This window comes from Bufo bufo, chromosome 1 (genome assembly GCF_905171765.1).
Source record: "Bufo bufo chromosome 1, aBufBuf1.1, whole genome shotgun sequence".
Taxonomy (NCBI): domain Eukaryota; kingdom Metazoa; phylum Chordata; class Amphibia; order Anura; family Bufonidae; genus Bufo; species Bufo bufo.
The window spans coordinates 164,879,248-164,894,959 of NC_053389.1; the positions used below are offsets into that span (position 1 = coordinate 164,879,248).

Here is a 15,712-nt window from a genome sequence, read left to right on the forward strand (position 1 = left end):
AAGCGTACGTGTTTCATTCATGAAGGATCTATGGTTGGTCCGTGTGTACGTTTTTACCAACCGTGTGTCATCTGTAATTCACTGACGTTGCTCAGCTGAAAATTAATTTCCAAGGAATCTCCTATCAGTCTTCAGTGAAAAATGGATGCACCACAGATGCCATCCGTTGTGTGTCTGTGATTTTCACGGACCCATAGATTTCTATGGGCGTGTTTGGTCCACATCACGGGTCAAAGTAGTGCATGTCTCCGTGATTTTTTTTTACTGACCCATGGTCAGTTAAAAAATACTGAAATGTAAACAGACACATGTAAATCCATGGGTCGGTGTGCTGTCCGTTGGAAAATGCGCACAGCACACCTCAGTCCGTTGTTCTGTTTTTTGTTTCCGTTGTGTTTCCGTTTCCTTTCCGTTTTTCCGTATGCCATATACAGTAATTACATAGAAAAAATTGGGCTGGGCATAACATTTTCAATAGATGGTTCAACAAAAACGGAACGGATACGGAAGACATACGGATGCATTTCCGTAAGTGTTCTGTTTTTTTTGCGGACCCATTGACTTAAATGGAGCCAAGCAACGTGATTTGCGGACAAGAATAGGACATGAAGCGGAATGCACACAGAGACACTTCAGTTTTTTTTGCTGAACCATTGAAATGAATGGTTCAGTATATGTACCGCATACTGAACTCGAAAAAACGGCCAGTATACTGAACGCAAAATACTGTCGTGTGTGCATGAGCCCTAAAACGGAAATGTGGACGAGGCCTGACTTTGTGTCTTTCCAAATCATGTGCAATCAACTGAATTTAGCACAGGGGACTCCAATTAAGGTGTAAAAAGATCTCAAAGATGATCAAGAGAAAGGAGCCCCCCAGAGCTAAATTTCTAGTGTCATAGGAAAGGGTCTGAATACTTATTGTCCAGGCGAAATATATTTTTTTTCTTTTTAATGTTTTTTTTCCATTATGGGTTATTGAGTGCAGATTGATGGGGAAAATTTGTGTTTTTTTTTTTACTTTAGCACAAGGCCACAACATAACAAAATGTGAAAAAAGTGAAAGGGTCTGAAGACTTTCTGGATGCATTGTATATACTGTATGTAGAGCCACGTTCGTGCTCTACTACCCAGTGAAACCATAGCTTCCCCATCCAGTAAAGTATGTGCCTCTTCCTGTGATGTTTGTGTTCCCCCTTCAGTGAAGCGTGTACCCCTCCAGTAATATATGTGTTTTCCTCTCAGTGATTATGGTAACATGTAACATGGGTTATTTTCCCTTATGAGCAGTGTCGGACTGAGATGCCTAGGGCCCATCAGTAAAATTCATTCTGGGGGCCCACTGTACAGCGACATGCAAATATTACCTGCCCCTACAGAGACAGACAGCAACAAGACGCTAACAGATGATTATGGAGGTCTCGGCTACAACTTCAAAAGGTGGGTCCCAAGGAAGAGAAGATACTTGCTGGCCTGCCTCTATTCCTAGAGGCCATCTCAACCTTCCAATGTGTCTATAATAATAAACTGGATGGTCTACCCAGTTTTTTATATTGATATAGGTAATTTTAGATGCTGTGCTGGTGGATGGGGGGCCCACCTTTCACAGGGGCCCACCGGGGGAATTCCCCTGTGGGCCAGTTTGAGCCTGCTTATGAGGTTCCCTATTAAAAGGAAGACAATGTCAAATCAAAAAAACTTCGGACAGTTCAGCGTAACTGAACACAGCTGCAGATACAGAAGTACACAAAACGCTTTGGTCACCCTAAAGCTACGTACAGATACAGTATGCGTTCCGGCAGAGGAAAAGACTACCAGAGTTCACCGTGTCCTGCACAGCCAGACTCCACCACTGGATCCCTATTGTGCATAGTGAGATCTGATGGGTTTCCGGAATAAATGCTGGCTTTCAGCCAGACAAAAAAATACTGCATGCAGCGGTAATGTCACGAGGGTGTCAAGAGCCACGTCTGACTCCGTTATACACGGGGTCAGGAAGTCGCAGCGGGTGGCTGCGCTCTCTATGTATAAAAATAGTGCTGTTTTTTAATGGTAGCTTTCTGGGTTTGCCTTGCAACCCTTTTTGGCTCACTCAGGGATCCGTAGCTTCTCCTCCTCAGCTGTTTCTTGTCCAGCAATCCCAATGTCACGGCTGTGTCATGGTCTGTTATTGTGGACCATGACACTTTTGCCGTGCATGCTTGTTGCCGGTGGCAACATGTTGTTTTGCATGTTTTGACACTTCCCCTTTAAGTTGTGTGTTCCTTCCCATTCTGTTGTGCACAAGGTTATGTTTGTATGCACTGTGACTCCTCCCTTCCCTTGCGGTTGTCCGTGGCAACGTCTGGTGTTGTGTACATGTGGTGGCAGTGTCTCGGCCTGTTGGCTGTTCCACAGGACATGGTTGCCACGCATGCCGTTGCCGGCGGTAACAGGTGAGTGTGAGTATGTGTATTCCCCTTTAAGTTGCTGTCTTCCCTTCCCTGGTGTTGGAAGGGTTAATTCCCTTCTGTGTGTGTGGGTGTGGCTACTTGGGCCTATATAGCCTCTGCTGAGAGCAGTAGTCAGAGGGGTACTCCAGCCTTGGTTGCAAGCTGGAGGTACCCTCCTGGTCCCTTATACCAGCTGCCAGTGAGGGCCACCCTTGTGGTCATAGAATGTGTTACCTGATGTTATGAAAATGTTGTTATGTGGTGTCTGTTATTTATTGCAGTGTATGGTTTCCTGGGGTCCTGTGTGGTGTGTGCTCTGTCTCTAGTGTTGTTGTGGACAGCAGCACTTATACTTGGGTTCCAGGCTCTGTGTCTGTGGCAGGTAGGTGTGGTACTAGTTGCACTTACCTGCCATTGCCATATGTCTGTTTCTGACCCCCTTTCCATGCAGCTTGGCCAGTGAGACTCCTGTTCCTCCATATCCAGAAGGAACAGGTCGTCTTACCCTGCTCTTAGTTTAGGGCCACCTGAGGGCTAGCAGGGACTTCAAGGTTCCGGAGCATGAGCCCTCCTACCATCAAGGTCGGCTCATGTAGCTAGGAGTCAGGGTCAGATTAGGGATGCGATTAGGAGGTGACCGGCTCCCTAATTCTACTGTCCTGGCCAAGCAGCGATTAACATCTCGTGGTACCGCACGGCTGAGGGTTTTCCCCATCCTGAGCCGTGACACCCAACCTCCGTATATTCCCATCTCCCACTTCTCTGGTTGCCAGATATAGAGCTTCCTGCCTGGACTTCTATACTGACCCACTGGAGCTGTGTAGCTGTGTTCCCTGGTTGTTGTTCCAGAACGTTACCCTCCGGATCCCTGTTGGGCTTTTGTTGTCTGCTGTTTTTCACCCACCTGGGATTATATGTTTTGCCTGTCCTCTCCTTGGTGTTTTCCTTTAGTGTCAGTGGTGCGGACTAGTGATCCCACCGCCCTGTTCACTACGTAGGGCTCATCTTAGGAAAAGCCAGGGTTTAGGCACGTGATCGGCGTACGGGTGAGGAACCCGTCTAGGGACGTCAGGGCAGTCAGGTGCCAGCCTCAAGGTGAGTCAGGGGTCACCACTTTTCCCCTCTCCCTTGGACAGGGCCTTCCCATTTCCCTCCCTTTGCGTGACGCCGGTCATGACAGGTCCAGCCAAAAGCTGGTATTTATTCTGCAAACCAGCGATGGATCTGGCAGTTAATGGGGATCTGGCAGTGCTTACTGGTTACAATGCTTTAATGGGGGACAGAATCTTGATGGTTTCAGAAAACAAAATTATTATAGGACAAGCTTAAAAGTGGAATACTGAACAAGTGAAAAACTATTTTTGGCAGCTCCATGCTATAGTACTTTACACAGACTCAAACCAAGATTTGAACATCTGCCATGTGTTTGGTGACAATCTCTCATCTCAGCAGACTCTTCAGAGCTATCTCTGAGGCTGTCACCGGCCTACACGCTCATCTTGGTGACCAGGCCTGGCCTATATCTAGCAGTCCACGGCACTCCAGTCTTGCATCTCACACGGTTATCCTGCACTCACCTCTAGTGACGCCAAACCTCGTCCTATTATGGGCTCTCCTCTGCCCCTCCTGTCAGCGTGGTAACATTGTGTATGAGCGTCCCCACTCAGGGGTGCACCACCAATGAGGCGATCGCCTCAGATAGGGGCAAGAGGGGGGCAGTGGAAGGGCCATGGGCAATGAGCGCTTTCATTGTGGTAAAGGAGTTAGATTAAGAAATTGGCATGGGGGGGGCCATTTCAGTTTTCGCCTCAGGCAGCAGAAAGGCTAGGTGCACCCCTGTCCCCACTGTGTCTCCAGCTAGCACTATGCTGGTTCTGGCCCTAGCTAGTAGTTCCCCTGTAGTCATCACCTAAGGGAACGGCTACACAGCGTCATTTGTTCTGAGGATTGTAAACAGTGTCACAATGGCGGCGACTGCTTAGCGACAGTCGCAAAAAAATCCAGAAATGTTGAATTTTGTGTTGCATATCGCGCGCGACTTTTCTACCATTGGCTTTAGGCCTCTTGCAAACCACATTTGCGGATCCGCAATACACAGGTGCCGTTCCGTGGGCATTCCGCATCACGGATGCGGACCCATTGACTTGAATGGGTGCACAAATCTGGAGATGCGGAATGGAAACACGGAACGGAACCCTACGGAAGCACTACGGAGTGGTTTCGTCCCGTACTTCTGTTCCGCAAAAAGATAGAACATGTCTTATCTTTTTGCGGAACAGGCCGGATCGCGGACCCATTAAAGTGAATGGGTCGGCGATCCGCTGCGGCTGCCCCACGGACTGTGTTCGTGCATTGTGGCCCGCAGCACGACCACGGGGCGCACACGTTCATGTGTAAGAGGCCTAATGAAAGTTGTGCGTGACATGTGACTCACCTACGACTTGCATGACAACATATATACACGTATGTGCTCGGTACAAATACATATCTGAGCAGTCTCTCAGCAGAAGGTGTTGCCCAATTAAAGCAATGACTTAGCAAACGTTAACAGGATACACTGCAAAAGAGAGGGTGCCCAGTTCACCCCTTTACGGGTGCCCTTCCTTCAGTGATGTCTCTGTCCTGTTCTGGGGTGATGTTTGTGCACCAGCTCTAATTATTTCTGTGCCCCCTCCAGTGATGTCTGTGTGCCCCCCTTTGTATATTCTACTCCAGTAATGTATGTGGGGCTGCCCTAATCTCCATAGATGTCTATCTACCAGTGATCTTTGCCTCTTTCTCCAGAGATGTGTGTGCCCAGTGATATAGATGTGTGCCCAGTGATATGTCTGTGCCCCCTCCTCAGTGATATTTCTGCTCCATTTCTCTTCAGTGGTTTGCGGGCGGCCCCTCATCTTACAGTGAAGACTATGCTCCCCTCCCATCTCCGGTGATGTCTGTGCCACCCTCCCCAACGATATTTGCGCCCCACCCATCCTCCCGTGTGGGTGCCCCCTCCTTTTCAGACCATGCTGTCATTATTATCAGATAGACCCCCTCCTCCTCCTCCGGTCTCCTCCCCCGGAGCTGCCGTGCTCTGCCCCCTCCTCCGGTCTGCCCAGTCTGCAGGCACCGAGTGCCCGGGAGCGGGGAGGACAGCGGCGCCGGTGAGTACCATGCTGTGCGGGAGCCTGGCACTGCCCATTGTTCTGCTGAACGGCGGTGTCCATGCCAGGAGAACAGCAGACTCAAGCCTGGCACCAATACATGAAGCCCGCAGGATGCGGCTCATCCCCGGCCATGGCAGCCTGGACCACCCCGGGGGTTGGTGCAGGGTGACACCTCATGTATGGTGCAGACCACCGTGGATGTGATGCCACCTGTAACTGGGCCGATGGCAGGAGATGACCACCAGTTCCTGGGCAGGATGCCACATTGTGTGTGTGTGTGGAGGTATGTGTGTGTATGCAGTCTGCACCGTGTGTGTAATGTATGTGTTTACAATGTAAGCTCCTGGGGCAAGCTAGACCCATAAGAACAAATGGACCATCCGTGCTGGTGCCAGCTTGTGTGTGTATATATATATATATATATAATGTATGTGTATTATATGTAGCGTTCTGCGTGGTCCTGTATCCAGTATATTGTGTAATCAGTGCATTCAGTATATTGTGCGCGCTGTATATGGTGGGCATGAATGATATGCTCCCAGTCGGTGCCTAAATAAATTCTGGGGGCCCACCATATGGATACATTCAAATATTACCTGTTCACACAGCAGCAGCAACATGCTCAAAATGATTGACAATTGATGTCCCTGCTGCGATTCTGAGAAGGCACCTCAAGGAGAAAAAGCCTAGTGGCTGGCCCGCCTCTGTGCCCAGAGGTCTGGCACCTGATGCCTCTAAAATAAACTGCCCATCTGTAGGTAGTGCTACTAGTTCTACCGTCCCTCTTGTGCAGGGGGTGCGGGACCACCTTGCACAAGGGCCCACCGGGGGAATCACCTGTTCCCCGAGCCTGTATGCTCCATATATGCAGTGCCTGGATTTCGTCCTTTTGTTCTTGGGCAGATAAGCTGGCAGTTACAACCCCACCCCCCCTTCTCCTGTTTACAACACATGCATGCCCAGCCGAACTGAGCATGCATGTGTACGGGGGATTGGAAGAGATAACTGTCCAGGAGCATTAGACTGCTTTCTCATGTGTATGGCCAGTCAGAAGGGAGAGTGAAGCAATGGCGCATGATAAATTGCAGGTTACTGTTTTCGTAAGTTACATTGGTCTATACGCGGTTGACCTGAGGTGAAGAGAGTTCGCAGTGTGCGCTACTTGTGCCGCTGAATTGCTGCTGTTGCAAAGTGAGGGCTCATTCACACGACCGTGGTTTGGTTTTGCATCCGAGCCGCATTTTTTGTGGCTCGGGTGCGGACCCATTCACTTCAATGGGCCCGCAAAAGCATCCGTTGCTCCGTTCCGTTGCTCCGTTCAATGGGCCCGCAAAAGCATCCGTTGCCCTGTAGAGGGCTTTCCGTTCCGCAAATTGCGGAAGGCACACGGGCAGCATCCGTGTTTTACGGATCCGCAATTTGAGGACCGCAAAACACGGCACGGTCATGTGAACAAGCCCTAAAGGTGAGTGTTCCTTAAAGAGACGGTCCCTTTGCGTTAACAAGGACCAGGATTGAGACTGTATGACCGCTTTTAGTGGTATGGGGTCGTATCCTGCAGGGCAGTGAATTAAGTGACGTGCCAATTTGTCCACTCTCGACCAAGGTTTAACCCCTGGTGGCATTGGGCATATATACAGTATGTATTAGCACTGTAGGACAGATGAACGCTGGCAGCCTCTTCGGGCGCATCTTGACCCTTGAAGGACTTGTGGAGTGTCTCACAGTCCTGCGGCTGTTCAGAAGTGAGTAAAGAGTTAAAGGGAGCCTGAAAATGCAGCGTGATCTGCAGGCAGTGTGTTATCGAGCAGGAGGAGCTGAGACGACTGATATACAGGGTGGGCCATTTATATGGATACACCTTAATAAAATGGGAATGGTTGGTGATACTAACTTCCTGTTTGTGGCACATTAGTATATGTGAGGGGGGAAACTTTTCAAGATGGGTGGTGACCATGGCGGCCATTTTGAAGTCGGCCTTTTTGAATCCAACTTTTGTTTTTTCAATAGGAAGAGGGTCATGTGACACATCAAACTTATTGGGAATTTCACAAGAAAAATAATGGTGTGCTTGGTTTTAACGTAACTTTATTCTTTCATGAGTTATTTACAAGTTTCTGACCACTTATAAAATGTGTTCAATGTGCTGCCCATTGTGTTGGATTGTCAATGCAACCCTCTTCTCCCACTCTTCACACACTGATAGCAACACCGCAGGAGAAATGCTTCCAGTATCCGTAGTTTCAGGTGCTGCACATCTCGTATCTTCACAGCATAGACGATTGCCTTCAGATGATACGAGATGTGCAGCACCTGAAACTACGGATACTGGCATTTCTCCTGCGGTGTTGCTATCAGTGTGTGAAGAGTGGGAGAAGAGGGTTGCATTGACAATCCAACACAATGGGCAGCACATTGAACACATTTTATAAGTGGTCAGAAACTTGTAAATAACTCATGAAAGAATAAAGTTACGTTAAAACCAAGCACACCATTGTTTTTCTTGTGAAATTCCCAATAAGTTTGATGTGTCACATGACCCTCTTCCTATTGAAAAAACAAAAGTTGGATTCAAAATGGCCGACTTCAAAATGGCCGCCATGGTCACCACCCATCTTGAAAAGTTTCCCCCCTCACATATACTAATGTGCCACAAACAGGAAGTTAATATCACCAACTATTCCCATTTTATTAAGGTGTATCCATATAAATGGCCCACCCTGTATAGTTTTGTGGGAACAAATTCAGTATGATTTGTATCTTATACATTAAAACCTCTACTCTTTCTGGGTTCAATTGTCCAATTGGTTGGTTTTATCAGTAAAGCCTTATGCAGACGTCAGTGTTTCACAGACGTGTGCTGTACCTATTCTCCACGGACAGCTCACGTTCCTATTCATTTTAATGTGTGTATTCACACATCAGTGTTTCAGCACAGTCCGTGGGTCAGTTTTTTTTTACCACGGATGCATGCTCTATTTTGTCTGTGTTCACGGATCCATCACGCCCATTATAGTCTATGGGTCTGTGAAAACCACGGATGCCATCCATGTTGCATCCGTGTTTCATGGATCATTAACAAATTATTTTTCAGCCGTTGAGTGTTAGGTCCCTATCACACGAGCGAGTTTTCCGCGCGGGTGAAATGCATGACGTGAACGCATAGCACCTGCACTGAATCCTGACCAATTCATTTCTATGGTGCTTTGTACATGAGCGTTGTTTTTCACGCATCAGTTCTGCGTTGTGTGAAAATCGCAGCACGTTCTATATTCTGCGTTTTTCACGCAGCCCTGGCCCCATAGAAGTGAATGGGGCTGAGTGAAAAACGCATTGCATCCGCAAGCAAGTGCGGGTGCGATGCGTTTTTCACTGATGGTTACTAAGAGATGTTGTTTGTAAACCTTCAGTTTTTTATCACGCGCGTGAAAAACGCATCAAAACGCATTGCACCTGCGCGGAAAAAACTGAACAACTAAACGCAACCGCAGACAAAACTGACTGAACTTGCTTGCAAAATAGTGCGAGTTTCACTGAACGCACTCTGAACGCATCCGGCCCCAATCCGCAACGCCTGTGTGAAACCAGCCTTAGTAAAACAAGGATGCAGCACGGACAGCAAAAAAACTGACCCAAGGACCCAACACGGATCTGTCACGGGAGAAAACACGGATTGAACACGGTCCGTGTTACCACTGATCCAAAACTGACACTGACATCTGCATGAGGCATTATTAATTAGTATACACAGTTATACAGGGGAGGCTGTCAATCACTGATAGGACCGCCCACTCGGGCAAATGAGCTCAGAAAGAGCAGAGATTTTAATGTATAAAATCCAAGTAAGGGCTCATGCATTGGTACAGCGTTATCAGTGATTGACAGCATTGTGTATAGGTGTGCATAGAGAGATAGCTGTCAGTCACTGGTAACTCCTCCCTCCTGTACCAATAGCTGTTCACAGGAAGGGAAAAAGCAAAGCTATAAATGTATAAGGCCTCTTGCACACGGCCATTGCCCCGCCATGGCCGTATTGCGGCCCGCATAAGGCAGGTCCGCAATACACGGGGTACGGGCCACGTGCATTCTGCATCACGGATGTGGACCCATTCACCTGAATGGGTCCGCAAATCTGGAGGTGCGGAACGGAAGCACTGAACGAAACCCCACAAAAGCACTAAAAAAATATAACTTTTGCTGATCGGACGGGTTGCAGACCCCATTCAAGTGAATGAGTCCGCGATCCGCATGCGGCTGCCCGACGGTCGGTGCACATGCATTGCGGACCGCAATTTGCTGTCCACAGCACTGTCCCTGCCAGCACACGGTCGTGTGCAAGAGGCCTTAATTACAGGTTTTACTGAATGTTTTCGCACAAAACTATATATCAATCCGCTCAACTTCACCTGATCTATAGTGTGTTGCTTTATGATTGCGGCCACAGCGCATGTAAGTATAATGCTGCAGAGTAACTGACCATGGCAGACAGGACTTCAGTGCAACAGCACTCTACAAACCAAATAAAGTACAAAGGTATATTATATTGTGTTGTTTATATGTATTCTCAGCCATAGCAATGTGCACCTGCGCATTGGGATGTACTGATCTTCCCCCCCCCTCCTCTTTATTTTGTAGACAGGACTTCAGTAGCGTCCTGGCTGCCATGGTAACCGATCAGAGCCCCAGCATTACACTGCTGAGACTCCGGTCGGAACTGCCGCTGCCACCAATGATGGAGAGGGGAGGGTGCACTGCCCACCAATAATTTTAATACATTATATGCAGTGTTCAGTATATTTAGTATATGCAGTGTTCGGTCCATTTCCAGTATACTGGTATATGCAGTGTCCAGTACATTTCCAGTATGTCTAGTATATGCAGTGTTCCGTCCATTTCTAGTATGTCTAGTACAGGGAGTGCAGAATTATTAGGCAAGTTGTATTTTTGAGGATTAATTTTATTATTGAACAACAACCATGTTCTCAATGAACCCAAAAAACTCATTAATATCAAAGCTGAATATTTTTGGAAGTAGTTTTAAGTTTGTTTTTAGTTTTAGCTATTTTAGGGGGATATCTGTGTGTGCAGGTGACTATTACTGTGCATAATTATTAGGCAACTTAACAAAAAATAAATATATACCCATTTCAATTATTTATTTTTACCAGTGAAACCAATATAACATCTCAACATTCACAAATATACATTTCTGACATTCAAAAACAAAACAAAAACAAATCAGTGACCAATATAGCCACCTTTCTTTGCAAGGACACTCAAAAGCCTGCCATCCATGGATTCTGTCAGTGTTTTGATCTGTTCACCATCAACATTGCGTGCAGCAGCAACCACAGCCTCCCAGACACTGTTCAGAGAGGTGTACTGTTTTCCCTCCTTGTAAATCTCACATTTGATGATGGACCACAGGTTCTCAATGGGGTTCAGATCAGGTGAACAAGGAGGCCATGTCATTAGATTTTCTTCTTTTATACCCTTTCTTGCCAGCCCCGCTGTGGAGTACTTGGACGCGTGTGATGGAGCATTGTCCTGCATGAAAATCATGTTTTTCTTGAAGGATGCAGACTTCTTCCTGTACCACTGCTTGAAGAAGGTGTCTTCCAGAAACTGGCAGTAGGACTGGGAGTTGAGCTTGACTCCATCCTCAACCCGAAAAGGCCCCACAAGCTCATCTTTGATGATACCAGCCCAAACCAGTACTCCACCTCCACCTTGCTGGCGTCTGAGTCGGACTGGAGCTCTCTGGCCTTTACCAATCCAGCCACGGGCCCATCCATCTGGCCCATCAAGACTCACTCTCATTTCATCAGTCCATAAAACCTTAGAAAAATCAGTCTTGAGATATTTCTTGGCCCAGTCTTGACGTTTCAGCTTGTGTGTCTTGTTCAGTGGTGGTCGTCTTTCAGCCTTTCTTACCTTGGCCATGTCTCTGAGTATTGCACACCTTGTGCTTTTGGGCACTCCAGTGATGTTGCAGCTCTGAAATATGGCCAAACTGGTGGCAAGTGGCATCTTGGCAGCTGCACGCTTGACTTTTCTCAGTTCATGGGCAGTTATTTTGCGCCTTGGTTTTTCCACACGCTTCTTGCGACCCTGTTGACTATTTTGAATGAAACGCTTGATTGTTCGATGATCACACTTCAGAAGCTTTGCAATTTTAAGAGTGCTGCATCCCTCTGCAAGATATCTCACTATTTTTGACTTTTCTGAGCCTGTCAAGTCCTTCTTTTGACCCATTTTGCCAAAGGAAAGGAAGTTGCCTAATAATTATGCACACCTAATATAGGGTGTTGATGTCATTAGACCACACCCCTTCTCATTACAGAGATGCACATCACCTAATATGCTTAATTGGTAGTAGGCTTTCGAGCCTATACAGCTTGGAGTAAGACAACATGCATAAAGAGAATGATGTGGTCAAAATACTCATTTGCCTAATAATTCTGCACGCAGTGTATATGCAGTATCCAGTACATTTCCAGTATATGCAGTGTTCAGTACATTTCCAGTATATGCAGTGTTCAGTACATTTCCAGTATATGCAGTGTTCAGTACATTTCCAGTACATTCCCAGTATATGCAGTGTTCAGTACACTTCCAGTATATTCAGTATATGCACTGTTCAGCACATTACCAGTATATCCAGTATATGCAGTGTTCAGTGCATTTTCAGTATATGTAGTGTTCAGTACATTTCTAGTATGTCTAGTATATGCAGTGTTCATTACATTTCTAGTATGTCTAGTATATGCAGTGTTCAGTATATACACTGTATATACTGAACACTGCATATACTAGACATACTAGAAATGTACTGAACACTGCATATACCGGTATACTGGAAATATACTGAACACTGCATATACTATACATACTAGAAATGTACTGAACACTGCATATACCGGTATACTGGAAATATACTGAACACTGCATATACTAGACATACTAGAAATGTACTGAACACTGCATATACCGGTATACTGGAAATATACTGAACACTGCATATACTATACATACTAGAAATGTACTGAACACTGCATATACCGGTATACTGGAAATATACTGAACACTGCATATACTAGACATACTAGAAATGTACTGAACACTGCATATACCGGTATACTGGAAATATACTGAACACTGCATATACTAGACATACTAGAAATGTACTGAACACTGCATATACTAGACATACTAGAAATGTACTGAACACTGCATATACCGGTATACTGGAAATATACTGAACACTGCATATACTAGACATACTAGAAATGTACAGTATATGTTCAGTACAGTTTCAGTATTCAGGGAATAATATTAGCAGTAATAATAATCGTGGTCCCCCCACCCATCCTGTATCCTGCCAGTGACCTCGGACTCGGCTGTTCTGATGTGGCGGGTGATGAGGTTCTGTATGAGCACGTGCAGCGCAGCTCCTCACCCCGGGTATCCAGATACTGTAATATTGTAATGTCCTGATCATTAAGTTTATTACTGATCGGCGGCTCTACAAACACAGTAATGTGAGGGGTGGTCTGAAGAAATGAGGGGGCCGCTGAGGAGGAATAAGGATTATTATATTAATGTTTCACTCCTGGGCCTGGCGGTATGACATTATCCATTGTGATCCGTGGTTACGGTATATGACACGGTACGCTTCCTTGTACATATCTGTATGTCTTCTACAGCTCTTCTGCATCCCCATATGGTTCTGCTGTGTGCATGAGGCCTAATACTAGGCTGCAGGTCATTGCTCTTCTTTCATCTATGATATCCTTACAACTATTGCGCTAATGTTCAGAAAGTTGCTCTATTTCAGTAACTGGCGGAATAGGAACAGAAACCGGCATTGCTGGACAGCACCAGCACCCAATGGATCCCGCTGGGGTCTGTCAGCCTTCCGGCATGAATACTGCCATTGTTCCAGATGAAATGCCGCTGTATTGTGCTGGTGTTTTGTCCTTTGGCAGAATCTGCCACAAAGGATCCTGCCGGAACCTCCGCCTAGCTTTACCTAGCATACCTTGCAGAACATGTCTCCAGAATCTGGCTATAATATTCTGCAGAGCATTGCACTATTTTAGCATCCATTTATGATGCCCTTGAAGTACATGCCTCCAGAATCTGATTGTGCTATCTCGCAGAACGTTGCTCTTTTTCAGCTTCAACTCATCAGACCTTGCAGAACATGTCTTCAGTATCTGTCTATAATATTTCGCAGAGCATTGCTCTGTTTCAGTTTCCACCTAAGATGTCTTTGCAGAACATTTCTAAAGAAATTGTCTACAATGATCTGCAGATTATTGCTGTTTCAGTCTCCACTTATGACGTATTTGCAGAACATTTCTTCATAATTTGTCTGTAATGCTCTGCAGATTATGGCTCTGTTTTAGTCTCCACCTATGATGTCTTTGCAGAACATTTCTTTAGAATCTGTCTATAATGTTCTGCAGAGCATTGCTCTGTTTTAGTCGTACCTAAAATGTCTTTGCAGAACATTTCTAAAGGATTTGTCTACAATGCTCTGCAGAGTATTTCTCTGTTTCAGTCTCCACCTATGATGTCTTTGCGGAACATTTCTTCAGAAGCATTGCTCTGTTTCGTTACCCGTCCCGTATACTACAGGATGTTGTTCCATTTCGAGGTCCCTCTGCATCTCATGACCTCCCCATCTGCCGCCCCACTAACTTGCCCAATCTCTCTTGCCTTTAAGGCAGCTTGTTTCTTGACCAGGTTAGAACGGGTTCTTGGTCTGCAGCGAGTAAAATATTCTTTAAAATGTCCTTTTGTTCGAAATACACTTGCTCTTGGCAACTACAACCCCCAACATCCTTTGAGTTGATACTGGCACTCGCATATTCCTAGAACAGCCGGTGGGAGTTGTAGTTTGTTGCTCATGGAGTGGCTTATCATTTACACCCAGAATCAGAGGGTAAGGGCTCATGCACTTGGGGCAGCCGCAGCGGATCGCGGACCCATTCACTTTAATGGCTTCGCGATCCGGCCGTTCTGCAAAAAGATAGGACATGTTCTATCTTTTTTGCGGAACGGAGGTACGGGACGAAACCCCACGGAAGCACTCCGCACCATTCCGCATCTCCGGATTTGCGGACCCATTGAAGTGATGCGGAATGCCCACGGAACGGTGCCCGTGTATTGCGGATCCGCAAATGCGGTCCGCAATACGGCAACGGGGCGCACGCGTTCGTGTGCAGGAGGCCTAAGACAAAGGGGGTTCAGTGCACGGCTGCCATATTGACCCCCGCTTGCGATATTCATTATGTAAAGGAATGCGTATTTACCTGGTGCTGCGAGAGGCAGAATATCCTGCAGATACCGTACCTGTAACATGTACAATTCATCACGCGTGTTCCCAGCTGCTTGCTGAAATCCCCATAGGGCGTGTATACATTTGCATTTAGACTTTAGCATTTTTTTCTGCATTGTATAGTAATTTTTTATCCTCTATGTGTGACTCTAGCATTGTCATGTGCAGGATGTGGATTCTTATCTCCGGGAACCCTGCAGGCGATGCTTCGTGTGTATGTTCTCCGCAGAAAGCACCAGCAGTCAGCAGAAACAAGCTTCCCCACCCCCACAACTCCTCTCATCAGGTTCATTACCGATATCTCTGTTTGTCAGGCTCTGTTCACACTGGCACAAAACAGTAAGGCCTCTTTCACACGGGCGTGTCCGGATTAGGTCCGGATGCGTCCCGGTGCATTGCGGCAAACCCGCGCGAATAGGAACGCAATTGCAGTCAGTTTTGACTGCGATTGCGTTCCGATGTTCAGTTTTTATCGCGCGGGTGCAATGTGTTTTGCACGCGCGTGATAAAAAACCGACTGTGGTACCCAGACCCGAACTTCTTTACAGAAGTTCAGGTTGGGTTAGTTGTAGTGTAGATTGTATTATTTTCCCTTATAACATGGTTATAAGGGAAAATAATAGCATTCTGAATACAGAATGCATAGTACAATAGCGCTGGAGGGGTTAAAAAAAAATATAAAAAAATTTAACTCACCTTAATTCACTTGTTCGCGCAGCCGGCATCTCTTCTGTCTTCATCTGTGAGCAATAGGACCTTTGATGACGTCACTGCGTTCATCACAT

General features: G+C 46.5%; 1 protein-coding gene across 6 annotated transcripts in view; it reads left to right on the plus strand.

Annotated features, from left to right (window-relative positions):
* The first annotated feature begins 5,442 nt into the window (after nucleotides 1-5,442).
* LOC121000900 (CMP-N-acetylneuraminate-beta-galactosamide-alpha-2,3-sialyltransferase 4-like) overlaps nucleotides 5,443-15,712 on the plus strand; it is a 295,630-nt gene continuing 285,360 nt past the window's right edge. For all 6 annotated transcript variants that reach the window (XM_040431673.1, XM_040431663.1, XM_040431688.1 and 3 more), the window contains exon 1: nucleotides 5,443-5,578. The gene's annotated coding sequence lies outside the window, so the exon portion shown is untranslated. The remainder of the gene's footprint in view (nucleotides 5,579-15,712) is intronic.